The following is a 6,233-nucleotide window of genomic DNA, read 5'->3' as shown; positions in this document are numbered from 1 at the left end:
GAGTTAGCTTTGGAGGACAGTGTGTGCGCTTTCTAAATTCTGGGAGCACTTTGGGAGACTGCTCCCAGATGGTGATAGTGAGCATATCTGGAATGCACTGTTTAGATTTGGGAATCCATGGGAAACAATCTGTGGTTTCACTAATACTTGGCTTGCGTTGTTGGTGTACAGTAAGCAATTCATAAGTAGCTTTATGTATTGGTGTTGACTACCTGAATGGTATTCAAATCTGCCAGGTTGCCTTCAATAGTGTGAATGCATCTATTGTAAATATTTGGAATATTACAGAACTGCCCAGTGCTTGGCAAATTCAGGGGGGACAGAAAATCACTGAGTAATTTGAAATTAAGAATCCAAGAGGACGTAACCACTGAAGTATTCAATTCAAATAGTTAAATGAAATGCTCACATCTAAAATACCTGTAATCCATAGGAATGGATGGACTGACAGAATTGGGATCAAATTCCTGGCTGGAGAGTGTGAAATGTGCTTTGATAAAGTCACCTGCATTTACCAACAATAATTTGGCAAGCTCAGAAACTTAAAAAACAATACAAGCTTCATTGCTGCTCCAGTCGGGTCCCAAACTCTGAAAAAAAACAATGTTCCGGTTTATTGCATACACTCTGAAACATGTGTTTCTTCTACAGATCTTGCAAGTTTCCCCAATGAGGATAGTCCATCTGAATGATGTTGCTAACTTTGGCCAACTCATTTCTTTCCGAGCCTCTATAACCTGAAGAGTGACCAGAAGCAATTACTCCACATAGGTGGGAACATTACCGACGAGGATTTTTTCCTTCAGAATTGACTTCCATATATTCAGTGCCCAGAACAGACAAAAAGCTTGTTACCTTATATAGAGCAATGATTCAGTGGGAGTAAAATGCTAACCTTTTCTTGCTTAACAATCACGCTGCCTAAATTTTAAACATGAACACTTTTGAATAGTTCACCACATCCTAATGAAATATTTTGTGCGAAACAAATCACATGATCCATAGTTATTCAGATAATAAAACAAGTTTGTTCATTGAAGAACCCAGAGGAAAAGGTCATGAAACAATGTGAGTTTGATATACCTCAATCATCATTGCAAGTGCATTCTCTGCGTAAATTCTCCTTTTCCTCATCGAAGTATTTAACTTCTTGAATAATTGAGAGAATGAAGTCACAGTTGTACAACACACAATCAGACCCTTCAGTCCAACATGCCCATGCTGACCAGATATCCAAAATTAATCTAGTCCCATTTGCCAGCATTTGTTCCATATCCATCTTAAACCCTTTCTACTGATTATCAGTTTATTTTACATATCAGACTTGAAATACTGAACTTTTGTTTCTCCCAACATTGGTGAAATAAATCATAAGTTCATTCATCCAAATTAATTTTGTAATCTTTCACAAAGAAACAAGTGAGAACAACATATAGCTGAGTGCAAAACAAAATACTGCAGCTGCGTGATATCGAGAAAAACTCTAAAGCTGAGGCACTGATATTGCACAGGTTTGTCAGCACGGTTTCAATTATTAACAATAATTTAGTAATGTCGTAGCCTTCACATAGTAAAGGTAAATGTGAGATATATGAATTTCATGAATTGATTCCTATTGCACTTTGAGAAGATTTAACCAAGAATAATTTTTGTTGATAAAAGGAGAAAGTGACGACCAAAGAAGCTGGACATCAGAGTCGAAAAGTGTCATGCTGGAAAAGCACAGCAAGTCAGGCAGCATCCGAGAAGCAGGAGAGTTGATGTTTCGGGCATAAGCCCTTCATCAGGAATCACAGGCTTCAGAAAAATAACTGGCATAACTTATGCCAATACATATGCAGAAGGGTCAGAGCATGTTACTATCAGATTAGAGACTAATTTCAGATTTGGTACCATTCATGCAACATTTCAGTATGATATTTACATATGTACCTAAAAGAGAAGTTGTCTAAAATTACAAGCTCTAGAATGATTATACGATTAAACCTGGAAATAAAGCTGGTGAACAAGAATGGCAAAGTGAAGTCCCATCAGTATCGCCTTGGGCAGTGTCAAGTAAGAATTTGACAACAGAGTTATCACTTTGGTGGAACCTGCAGTCTGGCCAAATTGCAGCAAAAATCTGTTCAATTTTATCTGCAAACTATAGAATGCAAAATCCTCCTTGCATAATAATGAGGCAGCATTTTGGGATGTCATTTTTAAAATATATTATTTTCAAAGTTACTCACAATTAACAGTGATCACTTGGTGCTGTCTGCATAACACAGTACGAAAAGGAATTAACAAAAAAAACATTATAACCCAAATTCAGAGTCACTAATTCATTGATATTGCATGGGTCCAGCATTTATAAGTAATCAATTTTTAAAAATAAATACAGATACATTTACTAACTATATTGGAGTACAGTCAAGTTTCTTACTGAACAGTGACAGGATTGGACAGAGTCCGCATGGATTTAAGAGAGGGGAATGATACTTAGCAAATCTACTGAAAGAATCTACAGAGTCGAGTCTTAAAGAAAAAATTGCAGGACATTTGGAAAAGCTTATCATTAAACATGGTAGACTGGGTTTTGTGAAAGAGAAACTATATTTGACAAATTTACGACAGTTCATTGAGGAGATAACAAGCAGGGCTGACAAAGGGCAATCCAATGATGTTCCGTATTTGGATTTTAAAAATGTAAATGATAAGGTGCTACATAAAAGTTAATTGCACAATTTAGGAGCTCATGGTATCGGGGTAATGTATTAGCATGGACTGAGGATTGGTTAACCACACTGGCTGTTGCTGAGTCCTCACTTGGAGTACTGTATACAATGTTAGCTCCCATATTTAATAAAGGATAAAGTAACATCGGAGACCATTCAAAAAAGATTCACTTAGCTGCTTTGAGGACAAAAGGGTTGACCTATCAAGAATAGATGAGCAGGGGTGATCTTATGGAAACAAGATTCTGAGGAGCTTGACAGGGTAGATGTTGACTAGATCTTCGAGCACCAGTGAAGTCTCAAACCAGGGGATATTACTAAGGGAACATACATTTTAGAAAAAGTAAAGATTTTTTTCTCTCAGTGAATGGGTAGAATTGGCTTAAAACTCACATCTGTGATGTTGGAAACCACTGGAGAAGGCTGAGATGGATCATCCCACTTTGCACTTCTGGATGCAGATTGCTGCAAATGCTGTCATCTTATCTGGTGAATGGATGTGTGAGGCCCCTCCATCAGTAAAGGTGGGGATATCTGTGATGCTTCCATCAGTGAGTTGTTTAATTGTCCATCACCATTCACAACTGGATGTGGCAGAACTGCAGAGCTCCGATCTGTTCCATTGGATGTTGGATCACTTAGCTCTGTTGCTTGCTGCTGATGCTGTTTGATATGCAGGTAATTCTGTTTGATAGCTTCACCAGATTAGCACTTCATTTTTCGGTCTGCCTGGTGCTGCTCATGGCATGCCCTCCTTTACTGTCCATTGTGATGGGTGAGAGCAGGATTTACAACCCCATGAGATTACAGATTGTGCTGGAGTACAGTTCTGCTGCTGTTGATGTCCCACAGTACCTCATAGATACCCTGTTTGAGATCCTACATCTCTTTGAAGTCTGTCTCATTTAGAACGGTGATGGTGCCACTCAACACAGTGGAGGTTTTCTCAACTTTAAGGCAAGGCATTGTCTCCAAAAGGAACATGTGATGGTCGTTCTTACCGATACTGTCATGGCCAGACGTATCTGCAGCTTGTCAATTCATAACAATGAGATCAAGTATGTTTTTTTCCCTCTTGTTGGTTCCCTCACCACCTGCTGCAGACTCCGTTGAGCAGCTATGTCCTTTAGGACCTGGCCAGCTCAGTCAGTAATTCTGTTGCAGAGCTAGTCTCGATTGTGGACATTGAAATCCTGTACCCAGAGTACGTTTGACACCATTTTATTGCCTCAGTGCTTCCTCCAAATGTTGTTCAACACGAAGGAGAACTGATTCATCAGCCAAGGGAGGACAGTACGTGGTAATCAGCAGGAGCCATGAGACTCCCAGGGCGAATCCTCCCTGTCTGTACACCACTGTGCCACCACCTCTGTCTGGTCTGTCCTGCCGGTGGGACAGGACATATCCAGAGATTTTAGGAGAAATTGAAGACTGCAGATGCGGAGGTCAGAGTCAAGAGTCTGGTGCTGGAAAAGCGCAGCAGGTCAGGCTGATGAAGGGCTGAGGCTCAAAACGTCGATTCTCCTGCTCCTCTGATGCTGCCTGACCTGTTGTGCTTTTCCATCACCACACTCTCGATATCTAGGATGGTGATGGTGGTGTCTGGTCATTGTCTGTAAGGGATGATTCCGTGAATATGACTATGTCAGGCTGCTTCTTGACTAGTCTGAGGTACAGCTCTCCACGTTTTGGCACCAAAAACTAGATGTTAGTGAGGAGGACGTTGCAGCATTGAGAGGGCTGATTCTGTGGTTGTAATTTCTGGTGCCTTGTTAGATGCCACATGGTCCATCCAGTTTCATTCCTGTGTTGAGACTTTGCAGTGAGTAGCTGGATGGGCTGCTGTCAGGTTGGCAGGATTTTTCTTACCATTGACAATGATTCCATAGAGATCAGGAGATTCCTAATTCCAGTTATTTCTCGTGAATTCAGATTCTACCATCTGCCAAGACGGGATTCGAACCAGGACTTCAGTCGTTTGTTTTAATATTCTGGATAAAAGCTAAATACATCAGGTTTGTTCACTCATTTTAAATATCACTAACCCTGGATTTGTTTCTTGTAAAACACTGTCCATCATCCTGTCTCCTCCATCCTCCCCTCCAACAACGAGTGAGGAGCACATGGAGTTTCTCTGTCACTAAGACTGAGATAATCCGATCTGCTGCTTCCCTCCCTCCCACCCACTAGCCCACTGAGCCAAACTGCCTCACGTGGTGTTCCTGGTTTTTGTCCTAAACCTACATCTTTCTCCAGTCTCTTGTTAAGCCTTATCAGAGCTCATCTTAACAATTTACCCAACGCTCGCTAAATCACAGACTTTCCAACACTCTGTCTCCTCCTCCTCCTCACCGATTCACAGATCTTGTTCTGTCGGTCTGTCTTTTCTGGTTATGCCCTTCTCTCCCCTTCTTTGAAAAACCTCCTTTTGACCTCACGGTTTTTGGAAAATCCTGCTCCATTTCCACTCTCTCTTTCCTTTCTGAATTCCTTGCATTTGGTGTCCCTCCAGTATCTATCCTTGCTCTCTCCTGTATCTCACCTACATACTGCCAGGAGTTGACATTGTGAAAAAGCACCATGTTAGGTTTCACATGTACACTGACACTGCCCAGCTCTCCCTCCCCATCATCCCTCTCCATTACTCCACTGTTACTCAGTTACCAAACTGCTTATCACATTCCCACTACTCGATTAGCTGCAGTTTCCTCCAATGAAACATTGTCACGGTTAAACCCATTGCCTTCAGTTGTTATTCCAAATTCCTTTCTCTTACTGCTGAGCCTCTCCCTCTCCCTGGTAACTGTCTGAGGCAGAAATATGTTCTTCACAATATTGCTGTTATATCTGACCCCAAGGTGACCTTCTGATCAGGCATCTACACAATCCCAAACACCAGGGAATTCCAATCTCTTAAACATTGTTTGTCTCCACCTCACCCCAGCTCCATTGCGACTGAAACCCCTTACCCGCCTCTGTGTCGCCTTAAACTTGACGAATCTGAAGCAGAACCCTTGATTCCGCGACTGACCCAGAATCTGTTTCCAGACTCCCTTTTCAGTATTAACACTCGGAAACATCCACTCAGTATTTATCCTGTCAAACCCCTTAAGAATCCCATCTGTCTCAATGAGATCACCTCTCTTTCTCCAAAATCCAGTGAGTAGAGTCCCAACCTGTTCAGCCTTTATTTAAAAGATAATCCATCCAAACCAGGGATCATCCCAGTGAATCTTCCCTGCTGAAAAATGTGTTGCTGGAAAAGCACAGCAGGTCAGGCAGCATCCAAGGAGCAGGAGAATCAATGTTTCGGGCATAAGCCCTTCTTCAGCTTATGCCCAAAACGTTGATTCTCCTTCTGCTTGGATGCTGCCTGACCTGCTGCGCTTTTCCTGCAACACATTTTTCAGCTCTGATCTCCAGCATCTGCAGTCCGGACTTTCTACTCGTGAATCTTTCCTGAAATGCCTCCAATAAAGTGACACATTTCCGTATCTAAAGGGACCAAAACTGCTC

At 41.6% G+C, this 6,233-nt stretch overlaps 1 protein-coding gene across 8 annotated transcripts in view; it reads left to right on the top strand.

Annotated features, from left to right (window-relative positions):
* Nucleotides 1-4,648: 4,648 nt before the first annotated feature.
* Nucleotides 4,649-6,233, top strand: part of LOC148135184 (uncharacterized) — a 275,374-nt gene continuing 273,789 nt past the window's right edge. For 7 of the 8 annotated variants that reach the window (XR_015755444.1, XR_015755441.1, XR_015755443.1 and 4 more), the window contains exon 1: nt 4,649-4,732. The gene's annotated coding sequence lies outside the window, so the exon portion shown is untranslated. The remainder of the gene's footprint in view (nt 4,733-6,233) is intronic. The other variant, XR_015755437.1, reaches the window with a different exon arrangement.

The sequence above is a fragment of the Chiloscyllium plagiosum genome, unplaced genomic scaffold (genome assembly GCF_037043375.1).
Source record: "Chiloscyllium plagiosum isolate Xiang-an unplaced genomic scaffold, Cpla_swu_hap1 HiC_scaffold_51, whole genome shotgun sequence".
Classification (NCBI taxonomy): Eukaryota; Metazoa; Chordata; class Chondrichthyes; order Orectolobiformes; family Hemiscylliidae; genus Chiloscyllium; species Chiloscyllium plagiosum.
The sequence above is the reverse complement of the archived record's forward strand: the minus strand, read 5'-3'. Positions and strand labels throughout refer to the sequence as shown.